The sequence below is a fragment of the Desmodus rotundus genome, chromosome 6 (genome assembly GCF_022682495.2).
Source record: "Desmodus rotundus isolate HL8 chromosome 6, HLdesRot8A.1, whole genome shotgun sequence".
Taxonomy (NCBI): Eukaryota; Metazoa; Chordata; class Mammalia; order Chiroptera; family Phyllostomidae; genus Desmodus; species Desmodus rotundus.
In genome coordinates, this window is record NC_071392.1 from 123615361 (window position 1) to 123639998 (window position 24638).

The following is a 24638-nucleotide window of genomic DNA, read 5'->3' on the forward strand; positions in this document are numbered from 1 at the left end:
AAGTTTCAAGTTAGCCCATAAACTAAGCTAGTTTAATACCTTCTGAATCTGCGTTGACTCAATATTGAAGTAAAATAGTAACTAAAATGAAACAAAACAGAAAGGATCTGATTCAATTCATGAGTATGGTATGGTGTGGGGGGTGTGTGTGTACGTCTATGTGTCTGTCTGCCTGGCTGTGTGTACAAAGAAAAGCAAATAGTCTTTCTTGGATTGCCCCAATGCACTGATCATTTCCTTATAAGATAAAACCACAAGAACTAACAAATGCAGACTTTTGCTTTTGCTTTTTACTGAGAAACACAAAGCCACTGGTGCCTGCTTTCTTTTGTTAAAAAAAAAAAAAAGAGTTGGAAATGTCGCCCAAGATAGGAAGAAATGGAGGCAGAGGCAAATCAATGTTTAACTTGGAAATATTTTTCAGTTAATCATCTCTGACTGCTCGCACTAAGAGGGCACTCCTAGAGTGCTGGCAAACTTGAACTGGAAACCACTCAGCTTCCAGTAACACAGCCAAGTGTCAGGATCTGTACAATCAGCAAGTCTGGTCCACTGTAGTTGTAACCTAAAATGGTGAGAAAAACCTTCTCTTCATATATATCTAGGAATATTTTGACTTGTAGACTTTTGCTTCCTTGTATGAGTGTTAGGGAATCATAGGATTTTCCTTGCTTTTTGGATTATCATAAAAGCCTGGGACTTACATTTGGTGGGAAATTTGTGGGAAGATGTGGGAAAAATTGTTTTGGAATCTGTGTTATAGCTTTCTTTTTCTGTTTTCACTCCTGGTATATATAATTTTATAAAATAATATGTGAATGTGGTTTCTCAGCATATGGCTGTCTTGATGATTTTTTGGCCATTTTATTATATAAGGAGCCAATCTTTAAGAAAGTTATGGGAACTCTCTAAGGCCAATGGTACTAATATTTGCTCTAATGGGCAAATAAACTTCTTTTAGCCTTGTCTCTATTTTAGTGTGTTTATAGATGATCAGTAATGCAGAAACACTACTATTTTGACAGGCTTTCTTCATTCTTCTTCTTTTTTAAAAAGATATTTTATTTATTTATTTTTAGAGAGAGAGGAAGGGAGGGAGAAAGAGAGAGAGAAACATCAATGTGTGGTTGCCTCTCCTACACCCCCAAATGGGGACTCGGCCTGTAACCCAGGCATGTGCCCTGACTGGGAATTGAACTGGTGACCCTTTGGTTCACAGGCCAGTGTTAAGTCCACTGAGCCACACCAGCCAGGGCTCATTCCTCTATATGAACACATTATATAATGATTTGTGAAATGATTATCTGTGAAGCAAAAAAAAGTAGCTAATTTGGCCTTTGAATGTAATGTACCCATTACATTCTTGTAAAGTCCAGTTTGCGAAGAAATTCTTAGCCAAAGTGTCACACTTGACTTCAGGCCATCGTGCTCATGAACTGCTGAGCATATGGTGTGCTGTTCTGCACTGCACTGATCTGGAGACTTTCCTACACTACGGACATTGCTGTATGAGCAGAGAGTAATGCAACCGGTGCCAAAACAATCAATGTCCTAAGAGCCCAAAGATCTATTTCTCTTATGAGACCCAGTCTTTCAGACATTCTGATTCTAGATATGTGAGACAGCTTGTAATAATTCAGCAGCAGTGAGATTCAGCAAAGCTATACTTGAATTATTAAGGAAGTCTTAATTTTGGTTTTGCATTTGGGGAGCTTAGAAAGATCTGGTTTTGAATACTTTTGAGAAATTCACATAAACTAGATACATTTTACAAAAAATATAAAAAATAACAGATTCTATATGTCTCCTTTCTCATTCAAAAGAACAAATTCTATACCTCTTGGGGTTTTTTTCTTTCTTTACGGTGAATGAATAGCAAGACCCTGATGGAACTGAAAAAGAAATTTTATGGCTTGAGTCTTTACTCTTACAATGCTTTTACATTATATCACTTTATATTTTTATTGTTAACTATTACAACGTTTAGGGCCTGGGTGTCACTTCTTGTCTTATGCTATCTCCTTGGCCATCACCTTGGACTAACAGTGTTGGGAGAGTTATGGGGGGATGATAAAATTCAGTGAAACCAAATGATAAAAGTTTGGCCATGCATTTATCTGCCAAAATCCTTCAGTAACAGATGGTTTTTTCCTATGCAGGAATTATTGTCTCATTCAGATTCTCCTGAATAGAGGACAAATGATAAGAACTTTGCTTTACGAACCATTTTGATATAGTTGCGTAACAAGTTTCTCCAAACTCTGTGGCTTAAAAGAGTAAGATTCATTGCTCTTGGGTCAGTCGGATCATCCTCCTCTTGGCCAGGCTCATTATGCATTTCTAGCCAGCTGTGGGTCCAAGGTCACCTTAAATGGGACAGTTGGGATCTTGTCCATGAAGTCTCTCATTCTCCAGCTGGCTCATCTGGGATTGTTCACATGGTGGTGACAAGAATCTGAGAGAGAGAAGCATGTAAGGCTTCTTGAGGCCCAGACTTGGAGCTGGCACGCTGACCTTTCCTCTGCAAGCTTACAAGCAAGCCACAAGGCCAGGCCATACTCAAAAGATAGGGAAATAGACTCTTCTGGATGGGAAAAGCTATGAAGTCACATTGTACAGAGTGCAGATACAAGAAGGCTATTATTTGGAGCTGTCTGTGCACTCAGTCTACTCTATCTTAATTAGGAAGTAGTTGTCAATAAGGCAAGTGGTCTCTGCCCTAGATGATAGGTCCATGACCTGTGGCCAATTGCTAGAGCCATAGTTCTCAAAGTACAGCCTGCAGGTACCTCTCTGTAACAGATTTATCGCGGGACTTGAAGTGCTCTAAATCTAATAAATTAGCATATCTGGGACTGAGTCACAGAAATTTGCATGTTAATCAATCCCCACCTCCAACTCTTACAATAGGATTTGAGAGTTTTTGCATTTTCCTACTCAATACAATTATTGAAACATATTCATTCAAATAAGAGAATATTTTTTTCAGATATGGAAAACTGACTGGGACGTGAATTACAAAAAAACATAGTCAGACTTTTCCATTCAATTGCTTTAAACAGACCCAAAGTTATGATAAAGACAATGTGTATGGCTACATTAAATTAATCAATAAATGCATAACTGATAGAATCAGTTTAAATGTTTTTCTTCTTTTGATTTTGTATATGGAAGAGGTCCTTAAAAATTGATGCATTTCAAAACTGGGGCATTTTCTTTTCCTCACCAATACTGTCCACGTTGATATTCCTATGGTTTCTTTCATAGAAGGAATGAGAAACCTACCATTATATCATCCCCTCCAGAAGCCTGTGGTATTAGCAAAGATGAAAACTTTATACATTTTTACTTGACAAGAAAAGAACACATACAGAAGTTAACGGCTTTTTTCACTGCCTCCTAGCAAGCAAGTAGACAAGGAAATAAAGATAGACGTTCTCATTACATTTCAAAAATCCATTATCTTTATCTTCAACTCAGAAGCCTTCAGTCGGAGTTACCCATGTGCCCTCCAGACCCTCAGATTGAGACGGGTGTGTGTGTGTGGGTATATGTAAGAGTAGTTCTCTCATTTCACCAGATGCTGCTTTTGAGTCATTGACTGAACATTTAAGATATTCTGGAAGATTCTTTTTGAGTCAAAAAGATATTGCAATAAGAACTAGAAGGAAATGACCCTGAAAGAAGCAAAAAAGAGCTTTAAAAAAGTCTAGTACTAAAGTTAAATTTGTTTCCTTGATGCACCAGGTTAGCCTGCACAGAGGACCAGGATGACCTTCTGACAGCAGTGTTGGATTACTCCCCTCCCTTGCTTGAAGCCAATGATGACACCAATAGCCTTCCTGGTTTGGGAAACGGAAATGCGTTATGAGTGGAACTGTATAGCTATGAGAAATGGGGGGCGGTAGGTCTGTGGTAAACTAAAAATGCATATCTCATTGGGAAATACTCAAATTCAGGTTTTTAAAAGAAAAATTGGACATGGCTATCAGAACACATTGGTGGCTTAATTTAGGCCTCAGATCACCTGTGTGGCACTGCTGGGCTGGCTCAAGTTCAAACTTATTAATATGGCATTTAGGATTCTCTATGGCCGAACATAATGCTGTTACCAGAGTTGAGAATCCCCATACTCCTTTTCAGTGCAGCAAGATATATGGGAAACATCATTAGGCTTTTGAAGTCTTGGGATTAAATTCTGATTCCGCTACTCACTGTGGTGACTCTGCAGCCTCAGATGCATCATTTTATTGTCTCTAAGCTGTGTTTGTTTTTCAAATGACAGTGTGGGTACGAATGCCTGCCCTGCCTGACTTATTTATTTCCTAGGAAAATAAAGTGGTATAATTCAAGTTGTACCACCAATGGGGCAACACTGGCCACATGGGCTTACTGAGCATGGGCTAGTGTGACAGAGGAACTGGTCTTTGAGTTCTATTTAATTTTAATTAATTTAAACTTAAAACCTGCTTGATATAGTTCTTAGAAAAATTTTAAGAATAATTGGATGCCTTGAATTTGTCACTCTGCATTTTTTAGCTATAAACTTCCATAAAAACTAAATGCATATCAAATATTTCTGATGAAAAGTTAGCATTGGAATTAAGATATCTGTAAATGTGACGTACAAGCTTTGTTTTTGAAGACTTAGTATGAAAACAGAATGTAAAATATCTCACTAATAAGTTGAGTACATGTCAAATGATAATATTTTAGGTATATTGGGTTAAATTAAGTATATTATTAAATTAATTTCACTTATTTCTCTTCACACTTTAGAAAAATGTGGATACTAGATGTTTTAAAATCACATATGGGGCTCAAATTATATATTTTTTTCTTTAATTTTTATTGTTATTTTGTATGCCTTTTCTCCCCATCCCTCCACTCCACCCTAGCTGAACCCACCTCCCTCCCCCACCTCCACTCTCCCCCTTGATTTTGTCCTTGTGTCCTTTATAGTAGTTCCTGTAATCCCCTCTCCTCACTGTCCCCTCCCCACTCCCCCCTGGCTATTGCTTGATTGTTCCTACCTCAATGTCTCTGGTTATATTTTGTTTGCTTTTTTCTTCTGTTGATTATGTTCCAGTTAAAGGTGAGATCATATGGTATTTGTCCCTCATCGTCTGGCTTATTTCACTTAGCTTAATGCTCTCCAGTTCCATCCATGCCATTGCAAAGGGTATAAGTTCCTTCTTTCTCTCTGCTGCATAGAACTCCATTGTGTAAACATACCATAGTGTTTTGATCCACTCATTTGCTGATGGGCACTTAGGTTGCTTCCAGCACTTGGCTATTGTAAATCATCCTGCTATGAACATTGGGGTGCATAGATTCTTTTGGATTGGTGTATCAGGGTTTTTAGGGTATAATCCCAGCAGTGGAATTGCTGGGTCAAAGGGCAGTCCCATTTTTAGTTTTCTGAGGAATTTTCATACTGTTTTCCACAGTGGCCTCACCAGCCTTCATTCCCACCAACAGTGTACTAGGGTTCCCTTTTCTCCGCATCCTCTCCAACATTTGTTTGTTGATTTGTTTATGTTGGCCAACTAACTGGTGTGAGATGGTACCTCATTGTGGTTTTCATTTGCATCTCTCTGCTGGCTAGAGATGCTGAGCATCTTTCCATATGTCTCTGGGCCCTCTGTATGACTTCCTTGGAGAAGTATCTGTTCAAGTCCTTTGCCCATTTTTTAATTGGGTTGTTTGTCTTTCTGGAATGGAGTCTTGTGAGTTCTTTATATATTTTGGAGATCAGGCCCTTGTCTGAGGTATCATTGGCAAATATGTTTTCCCATACGGTTGGTTCTCTTTGTATTTCAATGCTGTATTCTTTAGCCATGCAGAAGCTTTTTATTTTGATGAGGTCCCACTTGTTTATTCTTTCCTTTATGTCCCTTGCTTTAGGGGACGTGTCTGTAAGGATGTTGCTGCATGGAATGTCTGAGATTTTCCTGCCAATATTTTCTTCTAGGACTTTTATGGTGTTACGATTTATATTTAACTCTTTTATCCACCTTGAGTTTATTTTCGTGTATGGCGTAAGTTGGTGATCGAGTTTCATTTTTTTGCACGTAGCTGTCCAGATCTCCCAACACCATCTGTTGAAGAGGCTGTTTTTGCTCCATTTTATGCTCCTGCCTCCTTTGTCAAATATCAATTGACCGTATAGACTTGAGTTTATTTCTGGGCTGTCTGTTTTGTTCCATTGGTCTATGTGCCTGTTTTTATGCCAGTACCAGGCTGTTTTGATTACGGTGGCCTTGTAATACAGTTTGATATCAGGTATCATGATCCCTCCTACTTTGGTCTTCTTTCTCAAAACTGCTGCAGCTATTCGGGGTCATTTATGGTTCCATATGAATTTCTGAAATGTTTTTTCTATATCTGTGAAATATGTCACGGGTACTTTAATAGGGATTGCATTGAATCTATAAATCGCTTTGGGTAGTATGGCTATTTAGATGATGTTAATTCTTCCAATCCGTGAGCATGGTACAGGCTTCCATTTGTTTGTGTCTTCCTTAATTTCTTTCTTCAGTGTTGTCTAGTTTTCTGAGTACAGGTCTTTCACCTCCTTGGTTAAGTTTATTCCTAGGTACTTTATTCAAATTCTATTTCTATTGGTCACTGCTGATCTATATAAAAGTTGTTAATATACTATGATGTTTTTTATCAGCAATAAATACTGAACAAGTAGGTTGCAACATTTGTGAGGGTAGCAATTATATCTATTGTGTTCCCCATCGTATATCCAGGGCCTGGCCTTTTCCCTGGCACAATGTAGGGGCTTGACACAGATTCTTTAATCAAATAAGTATTTAAGTAAGTTTAAATATTTATTAAATGAACATGTATTCAAACAGTGTCCTTGTTGTGTTGCCTATAAAATGAGGGAGCCATAAAATGATCTCTAAGTTGTTTCCAGCTTTAAAATACATTAACACCTGATATGATAGAGTATCATACAATATGGTGCAACATGCTTTCACTCTTTATATACATATGTAGTCTATTTTATTTGGCTGATATGCTGGGATTTTGATATTGAATCTTTAAAAAAAATAAAAAATCTGTTTATTGATTTTAGAGAGAAAGGAAGAGAAAGAGACAGAGAGAGAGAGAGAGACATCCATGTGAGAGAGAAACAGTGATTGGTAGCCTCCCATAGGTTCCCCAACGGGGGATTGAACCTAGGTATGTGCCCTGACTGGGAATCAGGCAGCCAACTTTGGTATACCAGACAATGCTCCAACCAACTGAGCAACCGGCCAGGGCTGGAGAATCTTTCACAATACAGTTGACCCTTGAACAACATGGGGTTAGAGGTGCTGACTCCAAAGTAGTCAAAAGTTTGCATATATCTTTTAACTCACCCAAATTTAACTACTAATTATCTATTGTTGACCAGAAGCCTTAATGATAATATATCCAGATGATTAACATGTTTTGTATGTTATATGTATTATATACTGCATTCTTACAATAAAGTAATCTAGAGAAAAGAAAATGCTATTAAAAAATCTTAGGAAAGAGAAAATACACATACATTACTGTGTATATTTATTGAAGAAATCCACATATAAGTGGACCCACACAGTTCAAACTTATGGTTCAGGGGTTAACTGCACATACCAGTGCAAGAAGGACAAGCAAATCTTCATTAGATGACAAGATGTAGCTCATATTGTCGGATTCTGATTAGTAATGAGGGAAGCAGAACTGACTGTATCAGCACCTGTATGTTGGACCTGGACACTTCGTCTTTGTTATTTTTTATTTTCAGTCAAATTCTGGTTTTATTAGAATACTCCTCACTTTAGTAGGCTTTCTTGCCTACAGAGTGGAGAGGGTTTTTTTTTTTATGCATATGGATTGTTGACACCTTGATGTGAGAACTTGCCTCTTGGGCAGTAACTCGCTTCCTTGAGGAATGAATTGTCACTTCACATTTTCCATCTGTTCTCAAGGAGATATGTTTATTTTTAGTGAACAAGATAAATCCTAGAGGGGATAAGTAATAGATTCCCCTAACCAGTAGGTTCCACCTTCTTTCATTTCATGTGAAATAGTATAGTCTTCTCTTGATAATTAACATAGTAGGTTTCTGAGATCCCTAGGTCATCTCTTACAAGGAAAAATGTAGACAGGTATACATTTTATATATTATATATGTATAACTGTTTCTGTTTCCATAGGGAAATGTTACAATATAATTTATTTTCCATACATAAAATTTCACATTTTGAAAGACTTTTATTCCATGGAGTCGTTGGAGATGGGGAACTTTCCCCTTACCTTTATAGTTCTTCTGGCTGGTGGAATAATCTGACATAGAGCAGATTAATGGGAGAAAATCAAATTTTAATAGTGCACATGGGTAGTTCACATAAGCATGAAAATTATAAAGACAATGAGGTAAAATGACATATGAGTCATTTTGTACTAAGGAGGGGAGGTAGGCAATTCCCAGGCAGAGGAGAAAGAGCAAACATTTGGTAAGCAAATTCTTGCAGGGCCACCTAGAAACAATGGAACAAAGGAAAATGTAGTGGAACAGATTTTTCCTTGGATCTTTGTTTGCCATTTTAATTTATATGTTGTGAAGCGAATAGCTAAGGTCAATATACTAAGGTTCCCTTTCTGAAGCAGGTTTTTCTATCCGAATGTCTTTAAGTAGGTAAGGGAGAGGTGGAAACTCCTCCGCTTTCATTATTTTCAGCTAGAAACAATCTGCTTGCCAGGGTGGCACATTCAGGGACCAGCTCCTGACCCCCACAGAGTTAAAGGTGAGAAGCTACACTGCGGAGTGTAATTTCTTTGGAAATAAATGGCAATTTGTCATTTTCCTCTGCTTCTCACTGTTGGAAGTTGTGAGGATTCCAATGTTTTCCCCAGAGAGATTATCTTTCGTTGGCCGCCATCCTAAGTTTTGAGATGTTTATTCTAGAAGCAATTTAAACAAAAGGGAGGAAATGCCCTGGACTAGTGACTGCATGTAATCATCATGAAAAATGCCTGATATTGAATTAAAAGAGTGGAAGATGATGTGGTGATTTCAGACTTGGACTCTCACCTCTGGGGATGGAACTCTTTTGGAAAAACTGGGATAAAAGGAAACCATGCTGTGGCAAACTTGGCCCATTTACACTGTGTGTATTTCTCCCTTTCCTCCTCTTTTTTTTTTTATCCTGTGAATGAAGAAGCCTGGTGAGCTGTGTGCTAATGCTCTCTAGGGTTTTTTTGTAAGCTGTGGTGATGTTCAGTGAATTAACTTTCTGCAACTTTTCTTAAATAAAAAAGGAAACACAACAATTAGAATTAAAATGGATTCACTCAGGAATCATAAATGGACACCACATTCAGAGGGAGGTTCAACGAGGAACAGAGTATTTACATAATCTTAAATTATCTAAAAGTACAGAAGGAAAAATAGTTAACTAGGTAGCGAAGACATGGAACAGCATCTTAACCAAGTGATAGAAATTAACAAAGGGGCAATGGATATCCTGTGATGGGATATTTTGGGAAGAACACATCATTATTATTCCAGCACCAAATGCAACCCATGAACTTAGTCAGAAGGATATATCACAGGAACCCAAACTGAGGGATATTCTATTATGGGGGCTAAAAAAATACTTTCCCTCCCACCTTCTAAATCCTTCTAGCTGGACTATTTTTAAGTATATTTTATGATTATGTTATTAACAGCTGTCCCAATTTTTCCTCCTTTGCCCCCTTCTATCTGGTAACCCTTTCCCTTAAGCAATTCCCCACCCCCTTAGTTCATGTCCATGGGTCATGCATATAAGTTCTTTGGCTTCTCCATTTCCAATTCTATTCTCAACATCTCCCTGTTTATTTTGTACCTACCAATTATATAGTCAAATTAACAGAGACAGATTAACAGGAGAAAATCAATTTTTTAATACATGTGCGCAGGGAATTTATATAAACATGAAAATTCCAAAGACAGTGAGGCAAAATTGTGTATGTGTGTTATTTTGGACAAAAGGAAAGTAGGGTGGGGGCAGTGATGGGACTGCAAAGTAAGTAGCAATTTGCAGGCAATTAAGGAAGAGTGAAAGAGGCATGGCAGGTAAATTCTTGCTTCAGTGGGACGCAGTGGGTGATCTAGCTACTAGATCCCTCTGCTTCCTGTCTACCATATTTAATTCAAATTCGGCTAAGGGAGCACCCCAAGATCCCTTTCCTGAAGCAGGCCCCTCATTGGAATCTCTTAGACAGGAAAGGGGGAAGGGCCAAAAGCCCCGTATGAGTGCCCTGTTTTCCAACAACCAGTTTAAAATCAATTACCTCAAAAGGCAACCTTAGGATCGTAGGGTCCTTTAATTAGAAAATAATTCTTATAAAGGTCATCATTGGGGGCACATGATGAAATCTGAATATGGACTATAGATTAGTTCAAAAATACATTAATATTAATTTTTTTACATTTGAATGCTGTACTATGATTATGTAAGAGATTATTCTTGGGAAAAACACTGAGGTATTGCAGAGTAAGGCATCAAACACACAGCCTACTGTGACGTGGTTCAGAAATAATTATATCGGTATTTGTGCATATGTGTGGATACATGTACACACAGAGGGAGGGTACTAGACGAATGGGGAGAAATATTAAATTTTTTGAATTACTGTAAAGTGAATTTAAGATTTGCAGTTTTTCTCTAAATTTGAAATTATTTCAAAATAAAAATCTTGCAAAAGTGAAGTCAACATCCCCACCATACATGCATAGACATGTATCTATTGGTGGAACGACTTCCTGGCAGAAAAATTTAGAATACGATCAGTTTGAATATTAAGAGAAAAATGTGAATGTGAGCCATCTTCTCATAGATACTGTTGGAAGCTGCCTTTCACAATGACAGATTCCAGGAATTCTCTGTCCATCAGGGTAATCCCACTAAAGAAATTTCAGGTGGCTGTGAAGCTCTGAGAGTCCAGGGTGTAGGGTGATGAAGCCCCGCTTTGAGAGTTGATTTATTGGCTGGCTTAACCTGCTTGCTACCGGGAATTTGCAGAGCAGCAGTCTGGGTCAAGCCTGTGTTGCCTGTAGTACCATCCCTCCAGAGGGAAGGGTCACACTGGCTGTCGATAAAGTTTTGCCTTCCTGGGGTCTGGTGTTGACCACACAGTTTCCCTTAGTGGACTGGCATATCTGCAGTGGCTGACCCCACAGTCTCTTGTGAAACACGTGGAGAGAAAGTTCGTTCTTCATGCAAGCTCTCTCACCCAGATAGTAGTCATCGGTGGCGCATGAGATTTCAAGTGCGCAAGCTTGCTTTTCTTGTAGACTCAAGGTTGAGGCAATGCACCCATGCAGGCTGTGCACAGGGCCTTCTAGGAAGCACAGGGCTTACAAACCAGCCCGTTAGACAGAGTGAGAATGAAGCTGTTGTTTCACCAGCCTAGAGAAAAAGCTCAGTGGGATCTCCTTTAACAACTACATGTAATCTGGTGTTACACCAACCCTTAGTTAACTCCTTATGCAGACCTTTGCGGTGCTCTAGGAAGCACCCTGTGGAGTTGCATTGAAAGGAAAATTCAGCCTTTTATTACTTAATCACATCACTCAATGCTAGAGGTTTTCATTATCTCATAAAATGCTTTCCAGGGGTAGGGAAAGGTGGTTTGGAAAAAATTTTATTGACCTGCCTTGTTTCCACTTTTGTGAGCTTTCAAACAAAAATATATGTTCCCTCTTTTTATGTTTTTTTTTTAAAGCATGACTTTTGTTCAGGATTGGTTCATTTTCAAGGCCATTTTTTCCTCCTAATATTGATATGTGCCAAGAATTATTTTAAGTGTCAATTATTTATAGAAAGGTGTAAATAATCAACATGTATTTGATTAGAACAGTAGCTGTGTTTAGAGTGTCATAGATCAAAAACATCACAAAGGATGGAGCCAGTTTTCTATCCAGCAAGCTTTCAAAGCTATTTGCCTTAAAAGAAGAATGAGGTCCTAAGAGGAAGGCTTCTAGTTTTCAAAGCGCTGTGCAGAATTTCAACCTCATGATCTCTTATCAACTCTGAAAGGGGACACCTTTGTTGTCTTTGCTTAGCAACAGTTTAAAAAGTTTCCACTTTTATTCCAATGGATAGCATTGTGGCTATTTTTTAAACATGGTATGAATTGTTTTACAGGGGTTCTCCATTCAAATTGGTAAATTGGTGATTACAAAACTCTCTACTTTTTCATTTGGTACCAAGAAAAGAAGTAAAAAGTAGAAGAAAAGATTTTTTTTTTTAAAAAAAAAACAGAGAATAGACTAAGTGACACACCCAGGCACAGCTTGGGGCTTTCTAGCAGGGAGTTAATTGTCCATGTACATGATTTATTTGGTAGAGTAATGTGGACCCAAGTTTTCTGATTTAACTGTCTTAAAAAATTCCATGGCATAGAACACAAACTGGGTGTGGGATTTTTTAAGGCATAATTGTGCTGGAGTCAAAAGCTGTCTGAAAACCCAGCAATTAAGGCGGATTACTGAGATCTCTCTCCAAACAGGGAGATGCTGGTGTCTCTTTGGGAAATGGCCAACTGGAGAGGAAGCAGGAGGTTTCACTTCAGTGCAGGGTAAACTGGGGCAACTATCTTGTGTTTTGACATGGGGCTGAGTTTTGAGTTTCTTGCCTGGATTGTGACTTTCTTGTGAGAGAAGGAAAAAAGATTTCTTGGTCTATTGGCCTTCCTAGCTGGTTGGGTGTGTGTATGTAGCTATGTGTGTGTGAGTGTGTATATATATTTTTAATTAGACAATTTCTAAATTTCTTTCATTTTTAATAGTCTATGGTTTTTGCATAGTGAAGGAAGCCATCAACAAAACAAAAAGACCACTTAGTAAATGGGAGAATATATTTGTCAATGATATATCTGATAGGGGGTTAATATCCAAATAAATAAAGAACTCATATAATTTAACACCAAAAATGCCAAACAATCCAATTAAAAAATGAGCAGAAGACCCGAATAGACACTTCTCCGAGGAGAACATACAGATGACCAAAACGCATATGAAAAGATGCTCAGCATCACTAATCATCAGAGAAATGCAGACTGAAACCACAAGGAGATATCACCCCACAGTTGTCATAATGTCTGTCATCAATAAATCAACAAATACCAAGTGCTGTTGAGGATGTGGAGAAAAGAGAACCCTTGTGTACTGTAGGTGGGATTGTAAATTAGTGCAGCCACTGTGGAAAAGCAGTATGGAGATTCCGCAAAAAATTTAAAATGGAGCTGCCATATAATGGAGCAATTCCACTTTGGGTATTTGTACCCCTGTGTTCATTGCAGCATTACTAGTAATAGCCAAGATGTTCACCCACAGGTGAATGGATAAAAAAGATGTGAGATATATATATATAGTGATATATATAAAATATATATATATTCTAATCTCAGCTATAAAAAAAGAATTAAATCTTGCTATTTGTGATAACATGAATTGACCTAGAGGGTATTCTGCTAAGTGAAATAAATCAGACAGTGAAAGACAAATACTGTATGATCTCACTTACATGTGGAATCTAAAAAAACAAAATAAATGAATAAAAATGAAACAAAACAGAAAGAGAGCCATAGATAGAGAGAACAAGCTGATGGTTGCCAGAGGGGAAAGGGTGTGGGTAGGGGAATAAAAGAAATTATTTCAAAATGTTTAAATAAAAATAAATAAATAAAGAGCCTGCAGTTCTAGCCATGCCTGTGTAACGTGGCAGGAACAAGGCTCCACTAAGAGAGGGAGAAGAGAGCAGAGGCTTGCTCTGCAGGCCTTAGCAGAGAGTCCATTTTTTCATTGTTCATAGTCGTGACAGAAAAGGAAATTTTTTTTTCTCCTCTTTCCCCTTTATGTTCTGGCAGCTTTCCCTTGGGACCAAAAGCATTAAGGCTGACCTCACATTTCCTCAATGTAGCAGATTGACTTTTTGAATCCAGTGAAACTCCTTTGTGAACACTAGGTCTGCTAACTCTCTTCCTGAAATGCTATCTACATGGTTGCCCTGCAAGTGGTGTTTTTTTTCACCAATTCTTTTAATTGCTAGGAGCTCTGGATCTACTTTAAACTGCATCCAGTCATTTCCCATGTTAAGAAAAAAGCAGGTATTTACCCCATCTGTGAGGTGCTGATTGGTTGTAAAATGTCCTTGTAAAATCTGTTCTTGCTGTTAACCTCATTTGTATCAAGGAAAAGTATTTGGAATTTGCCACAATGGCTGAACACAGGACAGAGAAGTCACTTCAACAGCCTCGTGTTTGTTGAATTATTAGGAAGTCTTGAACCTGTAAATACCCCAGGAAATCATCTAGTTTATTCTTCTGGCTGTGGGTGAATCGTCCGTGCAAAGTAGTCATGCACACGTGCACTGGGCTTTTCCTGTCTTGTGTATCTCCTGGGAGGGAGGTTGCAAGACTTCTCTTTGTAACCTGATGTGATATGTATCAATTTATACACCAAGAATTTATCCTAAAAGCTAAGCTGACATCTTTCTGGACTGACTTAAAGCCAATTTTGGGTTGTTTTCTCCTTGGAGATAGAGAACTTTGATCTAATAACACTCCATATATTACTCAACCACCCTGAGGGACCAGTCGCTGTTACTTTAACCATTTCTCTCCCCTGCTCTTTTCCAAATCTGTGATCAGTTTAATATATTCTTTAGATATCTGTGACTCATTTTTCTTCATGCAAAACTGTACACTGCTTCTGCTCATGTTTCTGTTAACTTCCTTTTTTTCCTTTTTTACTCTCACCCGAGGACATGCGTATTGATTTTAGAAAGAAGGGAAGGGAGAGAGGGAGAAAAGAGGAGAAACACATTGATCAGGTTCCTCTTGTATGCGCCCCAACCTGGACTGAACCTGCAACTCAGGCATGTGCCCTGACAGGGAATTGAACCCGCAACCTTTCAGTTTATGGGATGGTGCTCCAACCAAGTGAGCCACGCTGGCCAGGGCTCCATTAACTTCTTGATCCACGTGCCAATTGTGCCTCATTTAGCCAGGCCAAGAACAGATGTGATTTCCTGTGGTGGCACAGCCCTGGTGGCAGAGATGGCTGCAAAAAACACAAAGAGAATAAAAAAGGTATCTTGCATATTAAACTGTATTTCTGTTTAGAATATTGATTATGATAAAAAGTAAGTATATATTCAATAAACTCTGCATGAATAAAATTTCATTCATATGATATTTTCTTTGCTGCCAGTACCACCTTTATTAATAATAATTTTAAAACCTTATGGGGATATTTTGAAATTTAAAAAGACATCCTTTTTTTAATGTCCTTAGGATAATGGAATGAGTTATATTGGAGATTTTTACATGAATTAAACCACTCTCCTGGGGAAGAGAATTAGCACTTTGGAAGACTGGTATTACCCAGAAGCTATTGTATTTCCCAAAGTAACACCGATAAGAGACTATTCCCAGAATGCCATGGGCCTTTTCACTTAAAAGTAGGATGGGTGTAACTTCTTTACTTCCTAAAGCTGTGTCAGTTACAAATGTGTGGAAACAGAGAAGATTAAACTATTATAGAGAATTTTTTCTGAATAATTCATATTTTTCATGTATAGAACCATTTATTTCCTTCCTTCCTCAAATATGAAGTAAATATTGAAGGTTCATTATACTTCTGAATATCAGAATTCTGACCATGATATTAAGTTTGGGAACAGGCTGATATTTTAGTGTCCCAGTGAATAGGATATAATAAAAACTCCATAAACAGCCAACTCTTCACCATGAACTTCAAACATTATGTTTCACTAGTGATTTTCTATTTTTCAATGCTTGAAGGAAAGTAACTTCATAATTTTAGCTTAATTATGCAAGTCTCTAAAGTAAATCAAGATTGTCCATCCAAATCATGTTTTATATTTATTTTTAATTATAGTTGATGTACAACACTCTATTAGTGTCAGGAACATCACAGTGATTCAACATTTATATGCCTTACCAAATGATCACCACAATAAGTCTGGTAACCATCTGGCACCGTACAGTTATTATATTATTGACATACTCTATGCTGTACCTTACGTCCCTGTGACTTAGTTGATAACTGGGTGTGTGTACTTAATTCCCTTTCCCTTTTCTGCCCAACCCCCTAGCCCCTCCCCAAATCATGTTTTAGTAAAAATCCTCCTCAACAACCCAGATTTTAAATCAATGAAATTTTAGGTTTTGTCACTTTAGTGACAAGTTTCTTCCTTTCTGGATGCTTCACCAGTAAACTGACTTTCTATACGATTTGTTTTTCCTTCACCCTTGTTGAATGCAGGGCCATCTTACTCCGTGGGAAATGAGCAGGCAACAGTTACAGCAAGATGCTGATGGTCAAGCCTTTCTGGTGCAGAGAACCCCTTGAATGTTTAAATGTACCTGACCATTTGACTTGTCAAGTAACTCATCTAGAGTCTGTCATTTTCTTGGAAATGGCATAAGGTTCTGTGCTTTCTCATCTACCTCAAACAAATGCTTGATTCTGTGCATAGAACAGATGAATTCTACTTACACCCCTACCACTTCCTACTCTTTTCCTCTCTTCCAACAGATGTAACAATACCCAATTTTTCATGACAAAACCTTCTCTTCCTTCCTTTTCACTTTCTTTGCCCTTTTAAAGGATAATCTTAGATAGGTTAATAATTTTGCAGAGTGCCATGCCACACAGTCTGAGTGTCTCAGTCGGGAGCGTTGGAAGAGTAGATTAAAAAAATTAATTATAATTCTTTTTTCTTTTTTTATTGTTGTTCAAATACAGTTGTCTCCATTTTCCCACCACCACTTTCTCCCACCCCACCCACCCCACCTCCCACCTTCAATCCTACCCCCTTTGGCTTTGTCCGTGGGTCCTTTATACATGTTTCTTGAGGACCCTTTCCCTTCTTTCCCTTGTTATCTCTGCCCCCCCTCCCCTGTGGTTACTGTCAGTTTGTTCTTTATTTTGAAGTCTCTGGTTCTATTTTGCTTGCTTGTTTGTTTTGTTGATTTGGTTCTACTTATAGGTGAGATCATATGGTATTTCTCTTTCACTGCCTGGTTTACTCTACTTAGCATAATGCTCTCCAGTTCCATCCATGCTGTTGTGAAGGGTAGGAGCTCCTTCTTTCTTTCTGCTGCATAATATTCCATTCTGTAAATTTACCATAGTTTTTTGATCCAGCCATTTGCTGATGGGCACCTAGGTTGCTTCCAGTATGTGGCTATCGTAAATTGTGCTGCTATGAACATTTGGGTGCAGAGGTCAGAGTTTAATTGTTGGGTGTCTACTGGATGCCAGCCACTGAGGTCAACTGAGGCTAAATTTTGCACCTTTCACCTCCAGAATGGCAGCAGTAAGGATAAGCTGAAGCAAAGGTATTCTGACTAAATTGGTGCACAAAAGTTATTAGTGATGACTTCATACTAGTAAATTGCATTGGAGCACTTGGGACCTGGCTAGTGGTATCCCTTAAGCTATAGAAAAGAGAGCAAAGAAAACTGTGACCTTTAATTAAGAATAACAGGCATCCAGGAATGGGGACGTCTTTCAAGTCTTTCTCCAAGGAAGAAATTGGAAGCATCTACTGATGAGGGCAGATGTGCACCTGGTTGAACAGGCTTCTCAGTATAGACAAAACCAGACCATTTAGGAAGATAGCTGGGCACTGCTGAGATGGCAGGACAGATGAGGAACAGGGATTCTTTTTACTTATTTTACCTCAAATGCTAAGGCCCTACAAGAAGAAATAAGGGCTACTACTCATGAGGTATTTACCATGTACCAGGATTTCTTTTCAGGCTTTTATATACTATGTAATTTAAACTTCATGGAACCCTCTAGGGCAGGCACTATCATTATTATTTTTTAGACAGGGAAACAGGCACAGAAAGTGTGAATACCTTGCCTAAATTCATGTAGCTAGCATGAGATGAAGCCAGGCAGTCAGATTCCACAGGTTGAGAGCCCTTAACCAGAATATGGGGCCCCTTGAGATCAGGTTTCTAGTGCTCCAACCTGGGAGAAAAAAGCACAACATCTCTCTTTCTTCAAAGGTAGTTTCCTTGAGAATTTGGGTTATTCTGTTTGTTTGTGTATAGGTACCCAGTTATGTGATATGGGGGAGCACATGGCTCATAAACACATTTCCTGGGAATTAGCTCAGAGTTTGGAAAGTTTTCTGCCTGAAGCTGTGATTTTGCTCCTCTGGAAAAAAAATACTACTGTAGATTTTGCAAAGCATGGCCCTGGAGCTACCCCAGGAGAATGGGAAGAAATTTCTTCTTAAGCTGATTGAGTGAAAGCACTGGGAAAGTGGCATTTTAGAGAAGACGTTGATCAAAGCCAGTAAAGCTGAAGATAATTCCTTAAATGTATCTTTATGTAAACAGGGAGGACTCAATAAGGTTTTAAAATAACACAGTTAAGTGAAACAATTGAAGATATTCATCTGATTCAAATAGAATTCAGCAACAGCAACAATATTATCTGATGAGGGAGATTTTGTGTCACATGTTCAAAGCTGGCTTTAAGTCCTTAAGAGGTATCAAAATAATCAAAGTGTTGTCATTGCTCTTAGCTGTCTTGTGAAAGAATTACAAATGGCTGAACCGTTTATGTTGATCAGAAACCACACTTGGGAAGTGAAAAGAAAGGGTGTTTCTGAGCATAAAGAAGGGAGGGAGGATATTTTGTCCATTATCACAGCTTCTCTTTTAGAAGTGTAATGCTCTTTCTGCCTCAGATCCCAGACCCCAGGCCATCAGAGTCTCCTTGGAGGGGAGTATGTCTAATGTGAGGAGAATCGGAATTGGAGAAGGGAGTCCCAAACTTGACTGATTATGATAATCCCCTGGAGTGCTTTTTTAACCGTATGGATTTCCAGGCTCCTCCTATGGAAGTTCTGGATTCAGAGGTGCAGATTGGAATCCAGGAATATGAATTGTAACATATCTCTCTAGATGGGAGTCTTATGATCAACCAGCACTGGGAGCCACAATCCAGTGTCCATGTTGTGTAGGTGAGTAGACTGAGGCTTGGCAAGGAGAATTAATGTAGTTATTTCCATTCCAGAGGTGAGCTGAGGCTAGAATTTCTTTTTCTTTTCTGTTTTTTCCCCTTTGGCTCTAGATTCAGTGCTTTTTTCAAGTCTCTGAGTACACAGGCATTGGATGGTTAGAGATGAGAGGGAGGGAGAGGGAGAGAGAGAGAGGAAGGGGTAAGAGAGAGAGGGAGGAGGAGAGAAAGGGTGGAGGGGAGATTTCCAGGTATGTAAGGATGAGGATCTATCAGTAGAAGATGTTAAATATTGGGCTATTAATAATAATACCATTATTTTGAAGTGTAGTCAGATGAGTAAAAATCTCTGACTGTTGGAATTGAAATATTTATTCTGTGAAAATATAGTTATTTAGTACACAGTCTCCTAGGAAAAGTAAAAAGCACAAAAAAGAGAAAATATAAGCTTTCCAAAGGTTTATTCAAGCAAATATTAAACTTAACTTTGTCCAACAGTCACACCTTGCATCCTAGAAAAGGTAATTAGATAAGATAGTAAAAATCATCCTGGTATTTGCATCTCCCCTCCCCAACCCATTTTCTCCCTATTGGAATTTGAGCACCTTGAGGTCAGAGATTGTATCTTATTCCTACTTATATTCTTATATGCCTAGCGCAATGTCTAACATAATAACACTGATAATAATGCTTACTGAACACATTTGATTTTCAAAAGAATCCTGTGCTGTAGGTATGTTATGGCCCCATATTTCACATGAGGAAATAGGTTTACAAAGACCAAACACCCTCCGGGTTGTTATAGTGAGTGTCGAGTAAGCACCACCTGAGAATGGACAAGGAAGGCATTCAGGATGAGATGGGACTTTTGCCGAGGCATGGAGCAGAGGAAGAAAGGGCTGGGGATACATGATCTCTGGCAGAAAAAAGGAATGCCTAGATCCTTGAAAGGATGGGAAGAAATCAAGGTGGGCATACTTGAGGATCAGGTATAGGATGGTATTCTCAGAGCAGGCTTGCACAGAGAGGCAGTGGGAACTGTGATTGGGAAGGTAATTCATGGTGGACCCATGCATGGCCTTGAATCCTTGGCTGAGAACTTTGACTTTTATTTTGTGCACACTGAGGAGCTCCAGAGGCTTCTTAGCAGGAGAACAACATGCTGGAAAGTGCTATTCTAGGATAACTATCTCATGAGTGAGGAGAAGGCCCTGGCATCACAGGTTGACATCCCAGTTCAAAGAAATAGGGATATTTAGAGGAAGCACCAGTTAAAGAAGAAAGGAGAAGATGAGTTCACCTCTGTCTTGACTGGGCTGGAATGCTCAAGTCAGGTGGCCATCTCGAGCAGCTAGTTACAATTATGGGGCTGGAGATAAAGATATGAAATGTAGGTTTTTAAAGCTAGTAGTAAATAAGGTCTCTGAGTAGAAGAATAAGGAGCAAGAATGACCCAGTCTTGTGTGCCTGACATGTTTGAGGGTCAGGAAGATAAACCAAGGAAGCTGAGAGTTAAATGAGATCTGACATGTAATGAGCTTTTGCACTTTATTAAAAAAAATTCCCTTGTGTATGATTAACTGTTTAACATGTTCATCTGTTATGTGTGTGTCTACCCAGTGAGATTTCCCCCCAATTACTTACAAGATATTCCCACCAAGCTATTTGTACTCTGGAAATCTTGCCAGAACACAAACTTAATATTTCCCAAACTGAACTTGGCTTCTCAACTTCCAAATGTATCTCGTGTTCTGTGTCATCTATTTCTAGTGACAGTATCCCACACTTTAGGCTCAAAACCCTTGACTCCCCTATGTATTCCACTAGCTTCCAAGGCCCAGAAGGTTGATCTTTTGTACTACTGGTAAGTGCCTCATCACCCACACCCCTCTGCTTCAGTTCTGGGCCCCAGCACCTCTACCTGGAAATGTCGCAATTCATCCTCTCAAGTTTCACTCTCGCCCCTCTAATCCATCATACACGCTGCTATTACCAGTTTCATCTTTTAGTATCTGATCTTCTGACTCACCCGACCCTTTTAAAAACCTTGCACTTTTTCAATTTGCTGACAGCAGTGATTTCATACATGGTCCCCTGAATGAAATCTTGTCCAGAAACTCCAGTATGTCAACTAGATAAAAGCAGGCTGTTCTGGTCACACCAGGAAAGTATTCTGGATCATTGCCCATCTTCTTCACAACACCCAGAACTCAGCAGAAGAGATTTTGAATACATGCCAACTTCTGGGTCTGAAATTTTCTCCCAATTTGCTTTTTCTATCTTATTTCCCATTAGTGTCCATAATGTCCCCTACATTTGAATCAAGGGAACTGTTATTTTCATACATTCACTCAGCTTCCCCACTTTGTGTTCTTTGTTCATTCGAACAGTATTCTCTTCTGTTCGGAATGCCCTCCCTTTGTCTGCATGCACACACGTCCTGTCTTTTGAGGCCTACCTTGAAAGCTTCCTCAGTGGAGAGTTCCCTCCTTGTTTCATTCTCCATTATTGCTAAGTAATTTTCTTTATCCGTATTCCCTCATTGTCCATTAGTTAGGTCTCTTATAGGCATGTAACAGAAAGGTTTTGTATTAGAACTATTTAATGTCAGTTTCTCTCCCTTTGTAAAGTCCTTGCAATTAGGATAATTGATTGATTTGCTCTTGTATTCTCAGGGAATGGGGCACACCTTGAGCTTGTTGCTCACATTTACTTGTTGAATGAATACTGACTTTGTGGGCCTCTTGAAGGAAGGGAATAAAGACTTCATCATTATTGTGAATTTCCCATGATGCATCAGGCAGGGCCAGGCTTATAGCAGACCTTTATATTGAGTATATAAAACTGGCAGACATTTCATTTTACTTTGTAGCTGTAACATGTATTCTCACATTTTCAGCTGTCCTTTGGAAGCCACTGATGGGAGATCCTCTGAAGAGCTGTGAAAGAACAATTTGTTCATTCACTGTGGCGTTGAGAGGAACAATATCAGCATCACCATTTTGCTCATGGTGTTCACAAGCTAACAGTGGTAACATGCATTTCAGGCAATTACAGGCAGAGTGTTAACATGACTTTCTTTGCTATGGCACTTCCATCCTAGGTTATCTATCCCCAAATGTTCTGCAGCATGTTCCCTTTGAGGACATTTACTGCATGTCGCTGTCTTTAGGACAGACCTTCTGACGGAGTCTGGAAAGAATCTAAACTAATGGTTTGGAACTTTTATAGTTATATATCTCTAGCAAGGTGTATAAATGGTTTGAATTGAAAGAGCCCGGAGGACTGTGGCAATAAGCTTCTGGTAAGGGCAGTGGGGAGTCTGAGGGAATAAATTAAGGTCCCAGATGCCCTTTATACTGCTCAGCCTCTCAGCGTGAGTCAGTCCCAACTCTCCAGCTTGGGTCGCAAGTTTATCTTCTCTAAGGGCTGTGAAAGCAGCCACAGCAGCAGGGGCTGATGGATGGAGTCGTCCTGAGGAAGGGTGTGCATGGAAGTTCTGTTGGAGTCTTGAAATTCCCCAGGAAGTTTGAAGAATTTCTTGTGGTCTAGTCAGTAAAAAAAGAGAAAAAAAGGGGGGAGGATGTGTCACATAAATCATTTGACATAACCATATACATTTTAATGTAATACAGAAAAAGCTTGATTATAAATGTGGAAATAACAAGGGGCAAGATTTTTGTAATCATAACTTTGGAAAATTAAAAAGAAAGCAAATAATTACTTAATTTGGAAGTTTAATTAAATACAAGCTACAGTTTCTCATTTATATACCTTTCTTTGGAAGGCTGAAATCTCTTAAAGCACACACTTAGAGACATGCTTGTTCTAACCTGTTCTTCATTTTTCTTGCAGTTAGAGTTGCCTGGAATTTCTCGTTGATAAGAAAATCAGGTATTTTTCAATAATAACTCACTATTTTATGAAAGTAAAAGCAATGTGCATATTTTCTGCATGAGTAAATAGATATTATAGTGTCATTTCTTTAGCTACAATATTCACAATAATCATATATTGAAATGTTAACCTATTCATAGATATTACTATCAAAGAATGCTTAAGAAGACCTAGGATATAAAATAATTGATCTAGGTTTGAGGTAGAATTCCAAGATATCTTAATATTTCACATAGAATGGAATCACAATGCTTACCTTAAATGTTGAATATGCAATATAAAGCAGGGTTTGAGGACACTGTTTAAGAGTTTTATTGCTTGATTTAAATTTCAGGTTCTCCACTAATTTAACTGTGTGAACTTGGTCAAGTTAGTCAACTTACCTGTACCTGAATTCCTAATCTAAAAATGGTAATAATTACAGAACATGTCTGTCTTAGTCAGCTTTTATTGCAATAATGCTATATGAGGGGGAACCCCCCCAAAACTGGAATTACTTTCTGGACAGCTGGCCCCTTGTAGTACAGGCTTCTCCCTCTAGGTGAGTCTTCTAGGAACCCATCTGTATCAGTGTACCAGCTGGTGTAGTTGTGAAAGGCTGCATTCAGCTTCAGTGAAATTTTTTTTGAAGACTCTTTCAACAAGTTTGCCCATTTCATGATGGGCGATTTACAAGCATACCTGCCCACACCGCTCTGAATGTTCAGCAGTTTTTGACCAAAAACAGCATGACCCCCATGCCCCACCATCCCTATTCATCTGACCTCACCCCAAGTAACTTTTCTTTTTTTTCTGCAGATGAAAAAAGTCTTCAAAGGAAAAATTTTGCTGATGTGGAAGAGGCGAAACAAAAAACAGCACAAACACTAAAAGGCATCAAAATCGATGAGTTCAAAAACTATTTTGAGCAGTGCAAAAGACATCTCGATAGGTGTATTGCATCAAATGGAGAGTACTTTGAAGGTAACTGAAGTTTAAACATGTAAGAATAAATACACAATTCTTTAATGAATAAATTCCATTTTTTTCGGTTTCTCCTCAGGAAACAAGCAGCTCCCCCCATATCTCAGTGGCTTATAACCATAAATATTTTTTCTTTCTTAAGGGTCTGTAGGTCAACTGTGGCAGCTCTGTTCAAGGCTGAACATTGGGTTAGATCTACTATCCAGGTACCAGGCTGAAAGAGAAGTGGTCCTCTGAAGGGAATGTCTGGAACACAAGAGAATGAACCAAGCATTTTATCATTCCCAGTCAGAGCCTCTGCTTGTATACATTCATATTTCACTGGATAAACAAGTCATATACTCAAGTTCAACATGGGGGGTGGGGGATGAATAACTATACTTTTCCCACGGAAAGAGGAAGGCAGAGTAACTAGTTGCTAAACATAATATCTACCTCACTATTTTAGGTTTGTTGTGAGTGATAATTGATATAATACATATATACTCTTAGTACACTTGCCTGTCACATAGTAAAAGATCAACATGCACTCATTTTTATTTCTTATACAAATGGTGCAATAAATTGAAGAGAGCAAAAACAAAGGAACTTCTGGGAACTCAGACCTTACTGAGATTCATATTCCAACTAGCCCTGAGTTTCCCCTTTATTGCTCTACTTCTTCCACTCTTGTGGTAGAATCTGAAAGGCTACCAGCAATGTGGGAACTGAGGGGAGAAATTTCTATTTCTGTCTTCCT

The 24638-nt window shown here is 38.6% G+C and overlaps 1 long non-coding RNA gene across 1 annotated transcript; it reads left to right on the forward strand.

Moving 5' to 3' along the window:
- The first annotated feature begins 22861 nt into the window (after positions 1 to 22861).
- LOC128781165 (uncharacterized) lies at positions 22862 to 24390 on the forward strand. Its single transcript, XR_008427060.1, has 3 exons — positions 22862 to 22933; positions 23735 to 23899; positions 24042 to 24390. It is a non-coding gene; the product is annotated as an uncharacterized lncRNA (long non-coding RNA).
- The last annotated feature ends 248 nt before the right edge of the window (positions 24391 to 24638 follow it).